At 39.1% G+C, this 20,575-nt stretch overlaps 1 pseudogene; it reads left to right on the plus strand.

The window, feature by feature from the left end:
- Positions 1-12,797: 12,797 nt before the first annotated feature.
- Positions 12,798-20,010, plus strand: LOC133785290 (mitochondrial pyruvate carrier 4-like; annotated as a pseudogene).
- The last annotated feature ends 565 nt before the right edge of the window (positions 20,011-20,575 follow it).

Consider the following 20,575-nt stretch of genomic DNA (forward strand, 5'->3'; position numbering starts at 1 on the left):
GTTTAGTACTCTATTCAATGAGAAATGCTACAATGAGGCAATTAGGGCTGCCAAAGCGAAGGAATTCAATAGACTGTTGCAAGAGAGTATGTCAATGACAGTATATGCCCTGAATTTTGATAGATTAGCCAAGTTCATTGCAAACTTCGTACCCACTGATGGGACAAGGAAGGAAAGATTCCTTCAGGGGCTACAACTTATGATAGCCCAGGATGTTAGAATTACAACAGTACCTGGAATGGTGACATACGCTTAGGTAGTAGAGAGAGCCCTTACTACAGAGGGTGCTGAGAACAAGAGCTGGCATGATAACATGGCTAGAAGAGATATGAGGAGGATGGGACCTCCCTTTACAGGATCAGGTAGGGGCGGAGGCCCTAGTGACCAGAAAAGGAAGACCCCGGATACTATCTTGGCTTTTGATGCTAATAGGAGGCCACGGGGTGTACAGATTGGTCACCAGGACAGCAATGAGAACTAGAAGACATATCCAAAGTGTGCCAGATGTAAAATACGTCATATGGCGGAGTGTCGGGCGAAGGCCTGCTTCTTATGTGGGATTGTGGGCATCTCAAGAGGGAATTCCGAAGAATGAAGAAAGAGGAATCGAAGAAGGCAGATAGCTCAACTTTAGCTCGAGTGTTTGCATTGACGTAGGCTAAGGTTGAAGCTAGGCCCACGGTGGTCACAGGTTAGCTTTCTAGTGTTGGAATTTCTTATATTGTCTTGATTGACTCTGGTGTTATACATTCTTATGCTTCTAGTAGGATTATTGATAGACTGTGTAGGCCGTGTGATTACTATGTTTTGGGGTTTGGACATTATTACCCACTGGGGAGTTAGTGGTTTCCAAAAGATGGGTCAAATCACTACCAGTGATAGTGGACGACACGGAGTTGGTTATGACCGACTTTGATATGATTTTGGGGATGGACTGGTTAACTAGATATGGGGCAACCATTGATTGTAAAAAGAAGATGGTAACCCTTGAGCGTGAGGGTGATGACCCCTTCATATTTGTTGGCACTGTGCATGGACCCCAGGTACCTATGATTTCAGCATTAAGGGCTAGAGACCTATTGCGAGGAGGTTGCATAGGAGTCTTGGCCCGCGTGGTGGATACAACTCAAATCATGCCAGTGGGACCAGAAGAGACTAGGTGAGTCTGTGAATTCCTAGATGTGTTCCCAGAGGAGTTACCAGGGTTGCCACCGCACAGGGAGATATAATTTGTTATTGAGCAAGCACCAAGGTCAGAGCTAGTGTCTAGGGCACCTTACAGAATGGCCCCAGCAGAGCTGAGGGAACTCAAGGTAGAATTATAGGAGTTCTTAGACTTGGATTTTATCAGACCCAATTCTCACCATGGGGCATGCCAGAACTATTTGTGAAAAAGAAGGACGGTTCTCTGAGGATGTGTATAGACTATAGGGAACTGAATAAGCTGACCATTAAGAACAGTATCCTCTACCAAGGATAGATGATTTATTTGACCAATTACAAGGTAAAATTGTGTTCTCAAAGATGGATCTTTGGTCTGGTTATCACCAATTGAGGATCAAGGAGGAAGACATACCAAAGACAGCCTTTCGTACCAGATATGGGCACTATGAGTTTCTTGTTATGTCATTTGGTTTGACTAACGCCCCCATAGCCTTCATGAATTTGATGAACAGGGTGTTCAAGGACTATCAAGATCGATTTGTGATCATCTTTGTTGATGATATCTTAGTATATTCCCAGTCAGAGGAAGAGCATGGGCAACATCTCAGGTTAGTCTTACAGAGGCTGAGGGAACATAGATTATTTGCGAAATTCAAGAAGTGTGAGTTATGGTTACCTCAGGTGACTTTCTTTGGTCATATTGTTAGCAGAGATGGGATTAAGGTGGACCCATCTAAGATAGAGGTTGCTAGGAATTTGCCAATGCCAAGGAATGCCTCCGAGATTAGGAGCTTCCTTGGATTGGCAGGTTATTATAGAAAGTTTGTGGAAGGGTTCTCAAGGATAGCTACCCAACTGACATAACTGACACGCAAGAGTCAGAATTTTGCATGGTTAGACAGATGCGATAACAACTTCCAAGAATTGAAGCGACCTTTGATTACTTCCCCAGTCCTGAGTCTTCCGAAAGATTAAGATAAGTTCATGGTTTATTGTGATGCTTCGAGACAGGGGTTAGGCTGTGTCCTTATGTAGGCAGAGAAGGTGATTGCTTATGCATCACGCCAGTTGAAAGATTATGAGCAGAAGTATCCTACTCATGATTTGGAGTTAGCAGCAGTGGTCTTTGCATTAAAGGTATGGTGGCATTACCTTTATGGGGAGAAGTGTGAGATATATACGAACCACAAGTGCCTCAAATACTTCTTTACACAGAAGGATTTGAATATGAGGCTGAGGCGTTGGTTGGAGTTGGTGAAGGACTATGACTTTGACATCCTTTATCATCTAGGGAAAGCCAACATGGTGGCAGATGCCCTAATCGAAGAGGTCGAGGTAGATATCCAAGGAGTTGGCAAAGGATATGATCATAGTAGAGATTAAGTTAGTAGTGGGCCAGTTAGCCACATTACCCTGCAGTCTACTCTTCTAGAAAGGAGAGTCAGCTACAAGAGCCACAATTGGTAAAGATTAGGGAGGACGTCCTAGCTGAAGTGGCTAGGGACTATACAATATCAGATATGGGTTTGCTAAGATATAAAGGTCGGATCTATGTTCTGATGGATACTATTATCATATAGGAGATTTTGGACAAATCACATACTACCCCATATTCTTTGCATCCCGGCACCACGAAGATGTACCAGGACCTGAGAACTCTATATTGGTGGCCGGGGATGAAGAGGGACGAAACTGAGTATGTGGCCACATGTCTGACATGTCGGTAGATCAAGGTTTAACATCAGAGACCAGTGGGGCTACTACAGCCCTTGGATATCCCAGAGTGGAAGTGGGAAGACATCACAATGGATTTTGTGGTGGGATTTCCTAGGATGGTGGATCAACATGATTCAGTGTGGGTTATTATGGACAGATACACCAAATCAGCTCACTTTTCTACCGGTGAAAATGACTTATACAGTTGACCGGTATGCGAAGCTCTATGTGAGAGAAATAGTACGTCTTCATGGAGCTTTGAGGTCGATCATGTCAAATCAGGACCCCACATTTACTTCCAAGTTTTGGGGAAGCTTGCAGAAGGCGATGGGTATGCAGCTGAAGTTTAGTACAGCTTATCATCCTCAAATCGACGGTCAGTCTGAGAGGACTATCCAGATATTGGAGGACATGTTGAGAGCATGTGCGCTAGACCTTGAGGGGTCCTAGAGTAAATATTTACCCTTGATAGAGTTTTCCTACAACAACAGCTACCAGGCGACCATATGAGTGGCTCCTTATAAGATGTTGTATGGTAGGAAATGCAAATCACCTATTCACTGGGATGAGATGGGTGAACGTAGATATTTGGGTCCTGAAGCAATTTAGAGGACCAATGAGGCTATCGAGAAGATCGGAGCTCGGATGCTCGCATCACAGAGTAGACAGAAGAGTTATGCGGATCTGAAGCGCAGGAATGTGGAGTTCTAGATGAGAGGCTATGTCTTCCTTAGAGTCTCACCACTAAAGGGGGTGAGGAGGTTTTGGAAGAAGGGCAAGCTGAGCCCTAGGTTTGTAGGACCTTTTGAGATCCTAGAGAGAATCGAACTGGTGGCCTATAGATTGGCCTTACCTCCGACATTGTCGGGCGTGCACAATGTGTTCCATATTTCGATGCTGCAGAAGTATGTATCTGATGAGACTCGTGTACTGAGCTATGAAGATCTGGAGCTGTAGGCATACTTATCCTTTGAGGAGCAGCCAATCCAGATATTAGATAGGATGGACAAGGTCCTGAGAAATAAAACTATACCTTTAGTTAAGGTATTAGGGAGGAACAACAAGGTTGAAGAGGAGATCTGGGAGTTGGAGTCAACCATGCGGGACCAGTATCTCGAGTTGTTTAGGTAAAATTTTGAGGACGAAATTCCTGTAAGGAAGGGATAATTGTAACACCCCAAATTCCCTGGATTAGGGGGCCAGAAGGCAATAATTGAATTAATTGAGTGCTTATGTGTTATGAGCATGTTATCATGTGAATTGTATTATGATATGATTATGCTTGCATGTTTAGGTGTATTAAATATGCATGTGGTCCCGTTTCTTTAAGGGCATTTTTGTAATTTTTACCCCTAGAGGGTATAATTGTAAATATGTGTTATATGATTGTGACCACATTATTATGTAGATATATTTGAGTTACCCGGCACGAGGCGATCCTAGGGAGCTAGTTAGTGGGAAAGTCACAACTGGGTAAAATACCAGCTCGGGAGAGCTTAGGGGTACTTTGGTAATTTGGTAAATTACTAGGAATTATTGAGTAGCGGGAATTAATTAATGAACATTGGTTTGATAAATTATTTGGGAATATATGAGATAATTTGAGGTTAATGGGAATTATGCCGAATGACTAATTTGCCTTTGATGGTAACTTTTAAGATAATAAGGGGTGTGGGGCGTAATGGTCATTTGACCACTTGGGTTAGCCAACTAGCAGTAGCCTTTGGGAAGGGGTCTTACAAGTTTTTTTTCCCTCACTCTACTCTCTATTGTTGAAGCATTTTGAGAGCTCACTCAAGGGAATTTTCAAGTTATACCCAAGTGAAATCTTGGAAGGAATTGAAGGGAAATTGAGCTTGTTGAGGAGTTCAGAGCTACCAAACTAGAGGATTCCAGCCAGGGTTTGAATTGGGGCAGAAGAAATCATGGTAAACCTCTGGTTCCCTCACATTTCAATAGTGCTTTGGGTTTTTGTGATTATGATTCTTAGTTTGGGGTTTCAAAGGGTGTTGTGATGGTTTGGTTAGTGGGTTTTGTTACCTAGAATTAGTGTTATATTATTTTATAATAAAATGTAATATTATATTATATTATATTATATTATAATGTAATATTTTAGATTAAATGTGACAAAGAGTGTCACATATTGTAACATATAATAAAGAGTTACAATATTTAGATATATGTGAATATCCAAATATGTAACATATTTGGTGTTACAAACTCAGTTACAAATTTGTAACTTCCAAATACTACCCAATAATGTGTAGATTGTATGTTACACATTTGAGATTGGATTTCATAAAGCCATAATGAAATATGGCTGTTGGAGACATGTTTTTAACTCCCAATAGGTGTTTGGGGGTTACAAAATCACGTGGGAAAGGATTTGGGACGTTTTGGAACGTTTTGGAAAATTGACATTTTTGAGCTGAAAATAGCCTGTGGCCATGGCCACTGACATTCCTTGGCTGCGGCCTGGGGGACAAAGGCCAGTGGCCATGGCCACTGATAATCCTGGGCGCGACCAGTGAGGCAGACAGGAAATTTGGTTTTTCAGTTTTTTCCAAATTGAACGGTTCTAAAATCCCAAATAACTCCCAAATCTCCATTTTAATTCCATAAACATCCAATTCATGCATGCTAAAGCAGAGTAAACACTCCAGTTCCTACATGCTAACATGTCCAATGAATAACTATCTGTGCCATCTCATGTTCAGACTCATGACCATTGCGCACCATACCCACGAACTTCTGACAGCATACTTCAACGCACTACAAGGTCGACCCGGTAATGTCCATGAGTAATCCGACTCATGAATACATATGAGTCCCCTCACAGTCCTCATATACTTGTGCTACTAAACCTCCTAACTAGCAGCAGCTCACTTAGAGCACCTGTGTCATGGGTTGGTTGTAATGCCCCAAATTTTCTAATAAGGCTTAGTGCCTTGATTAGCGTGCCAGGAGGGAAATAATTTTTTTAATTGTATTATTATGTGATTAATCATGATGTATGTGTATACGTATTTGATTGCTTGGGTTATGATACGATATGACTAGATATGCATGTTTAGGTGTCTTAAATATGCATGTGCACATGTTCTGGTTAATAAGGGCATGTTTGCAATTTTGGCCTGTTGAGGGCATAAATATAACTATGTGTGTGTTATGACTGAGACAACATTGTTATGTTGGTGTATTTGAGATGTGTGGTTTGAGACAGTCCTAGGGAGCGGATTAGCGGAATAGTCACAGCGGGGTCAAATACCCAGCTCGGGGTGAGCCTAGGGGTATTTTGGGGAGTTAGTGCGTGTTCAGGATTTACCGGGTAACAAGTAGTTATTTAGCAATTATTTGGGTATGCCGAGATTAATTGGGGATTCATAGGACTACTCGAGGAATTAGCAGGATTGTGGCAATTGATGGATTTGTCCTTGGTGGTATTAAAGGGCTAGGAATTTATCGAGGGGCAATTTGGACTTTTTATGGCTAAGGATGGCTTAGTTAGCTGGGAACTTTTTAGAACCCAGGGGAACCAAATAGAAACACTCTCTCAGCTCTCTCTCTCTCTCGTTTCTTTCTCTATCTCTTGATGTAATGATCCAACTAACTTAAAGTCCTCGGACCATTAAAACTACTAAGCATAACTACTATTTTGGAATACATGCATAAAATAATATAACTTTATTATAAAAATAAAAAATACGGGATCCCATTGTAATTACATAAAAACATAAAGAAAACTTAAACCTTTAGTTAATTATTCAAATACTAAATGTGGAAAACATAAATACATAAATTAAAAGTCATGAAACAAAACGTCATCCTCGATCTGTCCATCAGTCCATTTACTCAGTCCTCTCCCAATACACATGCCAAAGTTTCCATGAATCCATCCCGCCTTCCAAGCTTATTTTCCTGCACCATCTAAAATGAAAAGGAATGAGCCTAATGCCCACTAAGGAAAATCTACTAAAACATATCATAATTCATAAAATGTAAAAGCATAAATCATAAAACGTATGACGTAAAAACGTAAATCATAAAACATAGGACTATAATATTAATGGCCATTAACTCATTACTGTAGTATGTGATAGGTTAAATCATAACTACAGTCTACGATAATGATAAAAATCTTGGGAATTGCTTATTTGCTATCTAAGCAGCTATATTTCCTAATTGACTACAACATAAAACATATACATATATATACATACATACACATAGCATATAAACATAATCATAACACATCAAATCTAACCTATTTTCCTTACCAAAAACCAGGATATTGGAGACAAGAGCGGGATTGAAAACTCCTAAAACCAAATAGGAAGATCCATAAGTTTTCTAAAGAAATGGAGATGAAAAGAAGATCTAAACCATCAAGATAGATTCTTACCGAAAATCTTAAGTTTCAAGAAACTCAGACACCTAACCAAAAGCCATTATAACAAGTTAGGATTTTGAAGAAAATGAAAGGAATAAGAGGAACTAATAATGAACTAAACCTGAGGATAAACAATACCTTGGATAGATTAGAACTTCAATCGACACCTCAATACTGAAATATCACTCTATATTACATCCCAAGTGTTTAGAAAAGCTTAGATTGGAAAGCTTTTAATCCCAAAACCGTAGTGTTTCTCTTTAGAATGAACTTAACAACTTGAAGGCTCTGAACAATGCTTGAATTATGAATGAAATGGCTGAGTGAAAGGTTTTATTTATAGAGTTGAAGGAGTAAAACTAACCACTTTTAAAATGAATAAATAAATGAATAATAATTTAATAAGTTTGAATTTTATGTTCAACAAATGCCAAAAACTCGGTCAAAAATGTTCATGATCAAGTCCAAGTTTTTTAGGGTTGTTTCTAGCTCGGATTCCATGGAATTTCAAATATGCCAAAGGGAGCCGATATATCACCCCCATAGGCAATATATCGCCTGCCCTATATCCCGAGCCTCCGTTGTTTCATTTGTGCGAAGTCAACGTGTTTTCCGTATCATCCATAGGATATATATCGGCCCCTATAGCTGCGATATATCGGCATACGCTGATAAGTCAAACACGTTTTTACACACTTACAGCACACTTGAAGTTTGTTTAAACAACTTTGACTGAGTAAAGTATAATCATAACAGATGCTAGAAGGTTCTAGACCTTCTAGATCTATCCTTTATGAATTTATTCATCTAAAATCCTTAATAAACCTACATGTGACAAGTGTCACGTTTTTAATTATTCTATCTAAACCTTAGGTTATAATAAATATTATTTCTAGGACCGGCTATTTTAATCAAACATTATGTTAAAATTAATACTGTAGGTTAAACTTATAAAATCCATAACTATTTCTATGAGTTTCCATCTAAATCCCAGCTTGAACTAATAATCATGAAAACTAAAATACTACAAGCTACTACTACTACTTTCTAGCTAAGTAAAATTCTGAGACGCTACAATTCTCCCCTACTTAAAAGAATTTCATCCCTGAAATTTACTTACCAAACAATTCCGGATACTGTGCTCGAATGTCTCCCTCCAACTCCTACGTTGCCTCCCGTTATGAACTCTTACTCCATAAGACATAGACTATCGGAATACTCTTAGACCGTAATTCCTTTATCCCCTTCTCTAGAATACTAACAAGTCGTTCCTCGTAACTCAGGTCTTTCTGAAGTGTTAACGTATAATACTTGAGAACATGAGATGGGTCTGACACATATCTACGCAACATTGAGATGTTAAACAAATTGTGGCTATCTGCTAGAGCTGGTGCTAAGGCTAATCTATATGCTACTGGTCCCACCTTGTCCAATATCTCAAAAGGACCTATAAACCGGGGACTAAGTTTGTCTTTCTTCCCATACCGCTTCACTCCTTTCATAGGAGATATTCTTAAGAAGACATAACCTCCAACTTTGAATTCCACATCTCATCGCTTGGCATCCGCATAACTCTTTTGTTGACTATGAGCAGCGAGCATACGTATTTAAATCGGTTCCACTGCATTTTGAGACTCTCTAATAGCTTCGTGTCCAAGAAGTTTTCTTTCACCTACCTCATCCCAATGTAATGGCGACCAACACTTCCTTCCATAAAGTAACTCATAGGGCGCCATACTGATAGTAGCATGGTAGCTATTATTGTAGGAGAACTCTATAAGTGGCAAATACTTACTCAACGATCCTCCGAAGTCTAGTACACAAGCGCACAACATATCTTCTAAAATCTGTAAGGTACGCTCGAACTAATTGTCGATCTGAGGATGAAATTTCGTACTGAGACTTAGCTTGGTACCTATGGCTTGCTGCAAGCTTCCCAAAATCTCGAAGTAAACACCGATCCTCTATCAGATACTATGGTCTTAGAGATTCCATGCAGTAATACAATTTCTCAAACATAAATGTCTACGTACTGGTCCGCAGTGTACGTAGTCTTGACAGGAAGGAAGTGAGCCGACTTTGTGAGTCTATCTACCACAACCCAAGCTGAGTTCTGTTGCTTATTTGTTCGTGGTATTCCTGTCATGAAATCTGTGGCTATGTCTTCCCACTTCCATTCTAGAATAAGAAGCGGTTGCAATAAGCCTGCGGGTCACTGATGTTCCGCCTTTACTTGCTGGCATATTAAGCATTTGGACACATGATCTGCTACGTCTTTCTTCATTCCCGGACACCAATATAGTGCTTTAAGGTCCTGAGTCATCTTGGTCGACCCTAGTGAACTGAGTATGGGGTAGTGTGTGCCTCTTCTAAAATCTTCATCTTAATCTCATAGTCATTTGGCACACACACTCGACCTTTATATCTAAAGAACCCCTTGTTAGGATTTTATGCCCTAATTAAAACCCAATTTCTTTGTAATCACATTTTATTATCAATAAAAGAATAGAAATCATTTTTTGACTTGGTCAATCACTTTGCTCACATGTTTTATTTTCATGATTATTTGTTTAATATAAACTTCTATTAAATCCCGAGTGTAACACCCCAAGTTGCTAATAAGGTTTAGGACCTTGATTAGCGTACCTGGAGGGCAATAAGTGAATTACCATGATAATATATGAATTTGAATGAATATGTGATTAGAATGCATGTTTAGGTGGTATAAATATGCATGAGGGCCCCGTTTGTATGTCAGGGGTAAATTGGTAATCTTAGCCCGCTGAGGGCATAAATGTGATAATTGTATTATGTGATTTGTACCATGTGAGTGTGGTGATATTAATGTGATGCACGTGCCGAGACGGTCCTAGGGAGCTAGTTAACTTAAAAGTCACAACGGGATTTTATACCCGGCTCGGGAGGAACCTAGGGGTACTTTGGGAATTTCGTAAGTTGAGTTGAGAATTAGTGGTTAATGGTTATTGGTGATTGAGTAACCTGAGTAACCATTAGTAACTGCTGGGAGTAACAAGTTGTGATGGGAAAATGGTAGAATAGTAATAGAGATGAAATGACAAAAGTGCCCTTGAGGTTTAGTTAGGAAAGGATATTTATGGAAGGGTAGAATAGTCATTTGGCAAGGGATAGATAGCTTCAGCTGAAGGTTTCACGTATAATACTTAGTTAGGAATTGGTTTATGCTGAAATTGGGGGAAAAGCTAGAGGAAAAGAGGAGAAGAAGAGGAAAATTGAATTCTTGAAACTTAGGAGAGAATTAAGGGAGTTTGAGGCAACCAAATTCGAATTTGAGCAAGGATTGATCAAAGGTAAGAATTTGTGCTCTGTTTTTGTTGAAATTAAGCTTGAATTTACAGAGATTAAGTGTGGGAACCTAAAGGAAATATGGCTGGTATTACTTTGAAATTCAGTTAGGATAATTAAAAGGAAAGAGGCTTGGAGCTGGAATTGAGAAGAGTTCAAGTTGAGTTTTGATTGAGGTATGAATTCTTAGCATGTTTAAATTTCGTACCTAGTGTGGTTTAAGATTTTAGAAGTTTGGTTTGCAGTTTTTAGGCTTTGGATTATGTTTTAAAAGCCATGGTTTGAACTTTTGAAATTTGAAACTCAAGAATGGATTTTGAGTGTGATTGTGTAAATGAGTTTGTTTTTTATGTTTATAGGTTGTTAAAGGGTTCTTTTTGGGTTTTAAATTGATTTTGGGGCTTAGGTACTTGTTTGGGTTGAATTGGAGTTGTTTTGGCTCGGGAAAAACGCAGGGGAAAACCAAGATTTCTAGGTTCGCGAAGGGGCGCTGCGGCGCGAGGCTGCTTCAGGGTTAGGGGATACTCTCTGACTTGCTGGGCACCACAGCCCTCAAGGGCAGCGCCGCGACGCTAGGCTATTTTCAGAATAGGAAATTTTGCATTTTTGGGCATTTGCTCCGGGGGCTCGGGGAATGTTTCCGATACATTGTTTTAGGAATTTGGGGATTCCAAGAGTATGAGATTAGCCTCGAGGGGTGGTTTTGGATTGGTTAGTACTAAAGAGTACTTCCTACATGTTGTGACTAGGTTTCCGGAGAGGCTCGGGATAGAGGACCATGCTCGTGACCTTGGTGCATTGTGAAGCTCAGGATACAGGTAAGAAAACTGTAACACCCGTAGAGCAGGGCATGGGCCCATAGTGTCGTTGCAGGGCACGGCCCTAGATTGTATTATTGTTAGGGTGTAGCCTTAAATGAATTATTATATGTTTGATTGTTGTTTGAGAATGCTATATGTGGTTATAGCAGAATGAATGGCAAAGGAGCCGGGAACAGCAAAGGGCCGAGAACGGCAGTGGGGCCGGGAATATCATTTAGCACATGGAGTGCTTATGGTTAGGGTGAGACCCCAATGGATACATGGGATATCCTTACGGTGTGGACCGAGAACCCAGGCTTTGGTAACGCTTCTGGGACGGCATGGCCGTATATGTGCTTAAATCTTATAGACTATCTGTTTATCTGTGGATTATCTGACATAATGGTTATATGTTATGCGTATGTTATTTGCTGTATGAGTTTTTTTGCTGGGCTTCGGCTCACGGGTGCTCTGTGTTGCAGGTAAGGGCAAGGAGAAAGTCAACCATCCATGAGTATGGAGAGCGTGGGGGCGGCGTGTACATGTTTGGCCTACTCGACTGCTTTGGTTGGGGGTATTTTCAAGAAATGGTTGTATAAACCCTAATTTTGATGGTTAATTACTTATAAACTTGTTTTGAGTGGTAAATATTTTATAAACCAAGTTCTGGGATCCCAAATGTAAGACACTTGAAATTTTCAATGAATTAAGGGATTTTCGAAGATTACAGCCTAGATTTCTATTTAATCACACTTTTATTATTAAAACCTCGTTTAGCGAGCTAATTGCACATGTTAAACTCACTTAGTAACGGCTCTAAGGTAGTAGGGCGTTACAATTATAATTATAAATAACACAATATAAATATCTATAATATAAATAGCGATATTATAATTATAAATAACACGATATAAATAACTATAATATAAATAACAATTCTAATTAATTTAGACAATAATTATAATGAACAATAATAACAACAAAATAAAATCTGAGGGCACACAGTTTCCTCTTTAAAACAGATTCGCCGCCTCCAAGAGGTTTCGACGTCTATCTCCTAGGATACAACGGAGAACAACAAGTAACTCAATTACTTCGCCGAACCAAATATGCCCGAACTCTATCACACTGTAAAAGATCTAAGAACTCAAAGAGTAGAAAGGAAAATATACTAAAATATATATATATATTAATCTTCAAAGGAAGACATATACATATATTAGTATTAGGTGTAATTGTAACTAAGACCACTTAGGTCTTATTTATAGATTTTTCCTAAGGCAAAAATCTATTCATAAGCAATGTCGGACAAACCACAAAAGTAAGATTTCATTCACTTTCCTATAGTTGATTAGTCAACCTTTTTCTAACAGCATGGTGTGGTGGTCTTGTGTTTAATGATGGATTTAACAGTGGGGATTCTTGTTGTGAGTATGTTAATGATGGCTGGGACTTTTCATTTAATTGGTGTTTCTTAATATAACCAAAAGAATGTTGAACTTTGGGAATTTGAATAATCATATATTATGTATAACTTAAAACCATTGTAACATGTGGTACATGGAGAAGAGAAGTGGTTCACAGTTCACTGATCAACAAGTGAATAATCTCAAGTACCTCTAGTCCTTTATTGTAGGTAGTAATATTTTGTTGGGTGATTTCGTAATGTAATTTTAGGCATTAAAGCGTAATAAACTTTGCAGTTCATTTTTGGGCTCCTACTTTCAAATGGGGCATCAGCATTGCAAACGTTGCTGACTTCTCAAAACCAGCTGAAAAGCTCTCTTATCCTCAACAAATAGGTATGCGTTTTACATCTTAGAAAGACTTTTCCTTTGTTAAGAAGGTGAAATGATATCTTCCAGATTCTAGTAGAACGTATGGCCCTTTTATTTGTTTTCCTCTGTGCTGTTGTATTTATGACATATCGTAACTGGTACATTATTATGCAGTTGTTACATGCACTGGACTAATATGGTCGCGCTACAGATGGTTATCACCCCGGTATGATAAATTTTTTAGCTTTGAGAGGTGCAATCTAATGCATAATAATTATCTTTACATTTCCTACCCAGTCTTTATCTTACTGTGTCCCCCTTTCCTTTACTCATTCGCATTCCGAGCTTAACTTAATGAAACATTTATCAACTTTTTCTTTCTCAGGCTTTTCTGCACAGATATAGTTTTAAGAACTATCTTTTGAAAATAAGTAAACATCTTCTCTATAGACTAACTATTGACATATATAGTTTGATGTGTGCTGCAAGATTATGAGCAAGAAAATAGCAGCAGGAACATTGCTGAACCAATTTGCAAACAATAAGAAAAAATGTTGCAGCACACACACTCGCACATCAGTAATAAACGTATGACACAGAGTTATCCTAGTTCAAAATGCAATGTGCATTCTTACATCCAGCTTAGGCTTGGCCAATAAAATCCACTATGAACAAACAGAGAGTTACAGATTGCACAGGTATACAGCTCAGAGACAACACCAGAATATCACTCAGCTTACAAAACTCTCAAGATCCATCAATGGCACCTCTATTTTCACTGATATTCTATCTCTCTCTCTCTCTCTCTCTCTCTCACTCCTGCTGCTTTAATCCTCTTAGGATCCTGTAATATATTCCATTCCCTGCACTACGTCCTTTTCTGACACATTAGTACAGTTTGGTACATCCAAAACCAATAATAAGCCAGCAGGTGTAAAATATACTCTTTGGCACAGAGTAGAAACTTCTTGCTGGCCTGTATAAAAACTTTTACCAACTCAGCAACGAGGTGTGACTATAGACAAGTCAGCACCTAAATGGTTTGGATTATAATACCACAGAAATGTCATGAACTTATGAGGTATATAAACAAAGTGATTGTTTTCTCTGTGTGCTGGTTGCTTTTTCTGCTAAGGATGGGTCTTAAGTTTTGTATTTTGTCTTAACTCTTGCTTAAACACCCAATGATTTTAGTGCTCTGGAATTCTATTCAGAAAAACAGGAATCTTTTCGGTGTTAATGTTGCAATGGCTGGGACGGGGTTGTATCAACTCTCATGCAAAATAAAGTAAGCTGGCATCTATTGTTAGAAAATAAAATATTCCTTGACTATTATTTTGTGCACAGCTATCATAATGGTCCCCCTCATTCTGTTATAATATGTTAGTATGATTTCACCTTTCTGTTATTGCACTTTTCGGTTACAATGGTGTAATGATGGAAGAATATTCTTTTTCTCCTTTTTTGTTACAAATGTGTAATTAAGTGATGATGTACATTCTAGAATATTCTTGTACTCAAAATTATATATAATACAGTATCCTCAGCTAATGCTTCTTGAGCTGAGTTTTTGCATTTCAACATTTATTGTTCTCTCATTTCTCTGTTTTATCTATTCTCTCTGTGTCACATTAGTTTTTTAATCTTGCTATCAGAGCCAGGTTTGGCTCGTACTAGCTCATAAGCTATGGAACCAATCGGCTAGAAGACTCCTGCCAGTGGCACCCAAACTACAGTCAGCTCAGCTCCCTCACCTGGTGGTATCAGCGACATGAATCATCCAGCACATGCTTCCTCGGCCATGAATGCAGGATTTATGCCTCAGGTGGGTAGCACACTTACTCAACCATTTGTGCTGAAGTTAGACAGAAATATCTTCTCTCTATGGAAGACAATGGGTCAAGCCATTGTTCGTGGACATCATCTTGACGGGTACCTAAATGGTACAAAAGCTCGCCCAACTGAGTTAATCATGCCTTCAGATGGTCAAAAAGATGCTGAAGCTAAAGTGAATCCTGCCTTTGAACATTGGATCATGAATGACCAACTACTACTCGGATGGCTATATGGATCTATAACAGAAAGTGTTGCAAGTGAAGTGATGGGTGTGAATCAGCAGCAGCACTATGGCAAGCCCTTGAAGCTCTGTTTAGAGCTCATTCCAAATCAAGGATGGATGGATTTCGTACAAAGATCCAGACTACTCGAAAGGGTTCTCAAACCATGGCTGAATATCTCCAAAGTAAACGACAATGGGCTGACTCTTTGGCTCTCGCAGGTGACCCTTTTCCCGAAAAACATTTAGTTGCTAATATAATGTCTGGTCTAGATGCAAAATACCTTCCTATTGTGGTTCTAATTGAGGCCAAACCATCAACTTCCTGGCAAGAACTTCAAGACATACTCCTTAGTTTTGACAGTAAGATGGAGCGCCTGAGTGCACTCTCAGGTTCCAGTAGAGTGCCGAGCAATCCTACACCAACAACCAATATTACATTCAAGGATCGTGGCCCATCTTATCGACGAGGAACAAATTTATATGAACATAACAGTCGGAGCAACCCAAATGGATTCAAAGGAGGTGGAAATCATGCTCGAGGAAGAGGTGGCCGAAACAATCCCAAGCCCACATGTCAAGTTTGTGGGCATTATGGGCATTCAGCTGTCTACTGTTACAATAGATTTGATGAGGAGAACATGGGTTCAATCCCTCCTAGAGCTTCTGGTCAAAACAATCTAAGCTCAAATAGAAATGGAGCCCAAAGTCAGAGTACAAATGTGACTGCCTTTGTTGCTACACCAGAGATGGTCAGAGATGATGCATGGTACGTGGATAGTGGAGCAAGTAACCACCTAACAGCCGATGCTCAACATATGATCCAGAAAAATGAATACAATGGTAAGGAGGGTCTGGTTGTTGGAAATGGAAACAAGCTAGACATAGCTCACATTGGCAGTGGTAATATTATCTCTGGTGCTAATAATTCTCTAGTTTTGAAAGAACTTTTACATGTTCCTCAAATTACAAAGAATCTAATTAGTGTCTCTAAACTCACCTCTGATAATAATGCGTTTGTTGAATTTTTTCCTCATGACTATTTTGTGAAGGACATGGCAACAAGGAAGGTAGTTCTGCAAGGGAAGCTTAGAGAAGGTCTGTATCAGCTCAACAACATCAGCCCAAAGCTCACCAAAACCACATTAGTCATAGAGTCTCCTAAGTATGCTAGTCCATTTTCTGGTTTAGTGTCCAAATCAAGTGGCAACCAGCATGTAGCTGAGGAGCCTGAGTCTTCAATCAAGGACAAATGGCATAGACGTTTAGGCCATCCATCCAGTCGAGTCTTGAACCTTGTTTTGAGTCATGTCAATGTAAAGCAAATGAAAAAGAAAATTTATGTGAAGCTTGCCAATATGGGAAATCACATGCCTTACCTTTTGCGTTAAGTAGTAGTCGAGCAAAATTACCACTTGACTTGATACACACTGATGTTTAGGGACCAGCCCTAGTCCTATCCAACACAAATTTTCGTTTCTATATCCACTTTGTCGATGACCATAGCAGATTTACATGGATCTACCCTTTGAAAGCAAAATCTGATGCCTTAAATGCTTTTATCCTGTTTAAAACTCTTGTAGAAAACCAATTTGAGCGAAAAATAAAAGCACTCCGTACAGATTGGGGTGGAGAGTTTCAAGCATTTACAAAATATGTCACTGAGAATGGCATAACATTTCAGCACTCTTGTCCTCACACCTCTGAACAAAACGGTAGAGCTGAAAGAAAACACCGTCATATTGGAGAAATGGGGTTAACTCTTCTAGCCCAAGCACACATGCCCCTAAAGTATTGGTGGGACGCTTTTCAAACCTCAGTGTACCTCATAAATAGATTGCCTACCTTTATCCTTGATAACCAATCACCCTATGAAGTTCTACACTCCAAGACACCTGACTACAAATTCTTGAAGGTATTTGGGGCAGCCTGTTATCCTTGCATTCGGCCTTATCAGTCACAAAAGTTTTAGTTTCATTCAATTAAGTGCATCAATCTAGGCTATAGTGAGGCTCACAAAGGCTATAAGTGTCTAAGTACAACTGGGAGGCTGTACATTTCTCGAAATGTCATTTTTAATGAGAGTGATTTCCCTTTCAAAGCTGGTTTTCTCAACACATTTCATACAGAACAACAGGTTTCTGTTTTTGTCCCATCTTGGTCAGCTTTTTTTCCTCCTCAATCACCAACATCATCCAATTCTCAAAACACATCAACAGCCAATATACAAGAAGAACCCAAATATACTGATGCAAATCACAGCTCATAAGCTACTCTTGAAGAACCACCTCAACAAGAGCCACTGATATTCAGCAGTCATGAGTTAAACTCTCCAAACACTCATTCCTCTTCTCAAGACTGCTCTAATGTGTGTGAACTAGATCAATCTGCCAGGGACATTCGAGACACATCAAAGAGAAATGAAGCAACAGATGTGAGTCAAGAGACAAATCCATCTCTAATTTCTCATCATCCTATGACCACTCGATCAAAGGCTGGCATATTTAAACCAAAAGTTTATGTTGGACAGTCAAAATGGGAAGAAGATGATGAGCCAGTTTCAGTTGAAGAAGCATTGAGACACGACAGTTGTAAGCAAGCTATGATGGAGGAGTTGGATGCTTTAAAAACAAATGGTACGTGGCATCTGGTTCCAAAAGAAAAAGGCATGAATATTGTAGGCAATAAGTGGGTATTTAAAGTTAAGAGGAATGTTGATGGCTCATTTCAAAGATTCAAGGCACGCTTAGTTGCAAAAGGGTTCAATCAACGACCAGGAATTGATTTTGGGGAGACGTTTAGTCCAGTAGTAAAAGCATCTACATTAAGGATTATTCTGACTATAGCAGTGGCAAAATCATGGGATATACGGCAGTCAGATGTCAATAATGCATTCCTAAATGGCAAGCTTGAAGAGGAAATTTTCATGAGTCAGCCCCAAGGCTTCGAGGACAAGAACAGACCTGACTTTGTATGCAAACTAACCAAGTCGCTGTATGGACTAAGGCAGGCCCCAAGAGCATGGTTTGATCGACTGAGAGCAACATTACTAAGCTGGAAGTTCAAAAATTCGAAGGCAGATTCATCACTCTTCTTCCTTAAACACCTGATCTAATTATTATGGTCCTAATCTACGTGAATGGCATGATTGTGACTGGAAACAACAAGGAAAAATTGCAACAGTTTACTGCAAAATTGAACAACGAGTTCGCTTTAAAAGACTTAGGACCTCTGAATTTTTTTCTGGGAATTGAAGTGCACAGAGATGATACAGGCCTATACCTCAATCAATCTAAGTATATCAAAGAACTGCTCACTCGAACTGAAATACAGCTTCTCAAATCTTGCCCGACACCTATGACAGCTAGAAAAGTACTATCAAAAATGGATGGTGAGCCATTAAGTAATCCCACATCATATCGAAGTATAATCAGAGGCCTGCAATACTTGACACACACTAGACTAGACCTAAGCTTTGCGGTAAATAAGCTCAGCCAGTTTCTTCAAGCCCCAACAACAACTCATTGGAATGCCATGAAAAGAGTCCTTAGATACTTAAAAGGATCAATGTATCATGGACTACACATTAAATATACAGACAGGCTCAACATTGTTGGATTTTCGGATGCTGATTGGGCGTGTTGTCCCGATGATAGGAGAAGTGTAGCAGGCTACTGTGTGTACTTAGGAGACACATTGGTCTCTTGGTCATCTAAGAAACAAGCAGTGGTCTCATGGTCAAGTACTGAATCGGAATATAGAGCTCTTGCTCATGTAGCAGCAGAGATATCCTGGATTCAATCACTGTTAAAGGAATTTGAACTTCCATTGGTCAGTACACCAGTAACATGGTGCGATAACATGGGAGCTAGTGCACTTGCTTCAAATCCTGTGTATCATTCTCGGACTAAGCATATAGAATTGGATGTCCATTTTGTTCGTGATAAGGTGTTGCGCAAGGAATTGGCATTAAGATATGTCCCTTCTCATGACCAAGTGGCTGATTGTCTTACAAAAAGTCTCACTCAAGACATATTTCATTTTCTCAGTGACAAACTAGGTGTGGTTGAAACCCCACTTAGTTTGAGAGGAGCTGTTAGAAAATAAAATATTCCTTGACTATTATTTTGTGCACAGCTGTCACAGTGGTCCCCCTCATTCTGTTATAATATGTTAGTATGATTTCACCTTTCTGTTATTGCACTTTTCGGTTACAGTGGTGTAATGATGGAAGAATATTCTTTTTCTCCTTTCTTGTTACAAATGTGTAATTCAGTGATGATGTACATTCTAGAATATTCTTGTACTCAAAATTATATATGATACAGTATCCTCAGCTAATGCTTCTTGAGCTGAGTTTTTGCATTTCAACATTTATTGTTCTCTCATTTCTCTATTTTATCTATTCTCTCTGTGTCACATTAGTTTTTCAATCTTCTATAATTCTTGAAATTCTATGTATAATTTGGAAATTAATCTTTACAGCCATTTCAAGGCATTAGAGGGTGAACAAAAAATTTGAGGAAAGAATGCCAGACATGTTTCATGATTTTTGAGAGCCCCAGAGTAGAAGGGCTTCAACTTACTTCAAAATTATATGATCCCAATATTATATAAATATATATCATATATTTTTGGAACAGTTGAAGCTGTGACTGCAAGCTTAGTAAGAGATCCAAAATCTGATTGAGTATATTCCTGTATTGAATAATCATTCTTTGCACTTACAGGCAGGATTATTTTCCTGAGACAGAAGCAGCTGTTGCAGAAGAACACTGACCAACCACCAAACCAAATCATGGATTCATGCTGCTACCTTTTGTGTGTTTTGATGTGTCTGGAAATAAGACGGTCTCTATACTTGTTGTAATTATTCTGTTACATTTCATTTCTTGGTTTTAAAAAGTTTCAATTGGGTTGCATAATTAACTTAGTTCTTAGTTGTCTAAATCCGCAAGATTCTTGTCTATCTGTCAATTTTCTTGGGGAGAAAATATTTAAATAAGTTTAACTGAGGAGCTTCTGTAAATTTTTAATGCTAAAACTAGCATCATAACTAAGGGAAACGATGAGGCGAAGTTGACAGGGAAAGTTGTACATTGTGATGCATGGCCCCAAAACTGCTTGTTCGAGCAGCTGGTCGCAAATGGTTTCCGGAACTTTCCTTTCTCGAAAATGAGTCATAAAGAATAATAAACTGAGAATTGCTAAGGGGCACCACAAGTAAGTGACATACATTTATTGGTGCAATCTAATATTGGGTCCCACTTATTTGAATTTAATAAGTATCATGGGGTATCGTTAACCAAACATGGGGTGCCACCTCAAGTGGTATTGGACACCT

The sequence above is a fragment of the Humulus lupulus genome, chromosome 6, assembly GCF_963169125.1.
Source record: "Humulus lupulus chromosome 6, drHumLupu1.1, whole genome shotgun sequence".
Classification (NCBI taxonomy): Eukaryota; Viridiplantae; Streptophyta; class Magnoliopsida; order Rosales; family Cannabaceae; genus Humulus; species Humulus lupulus.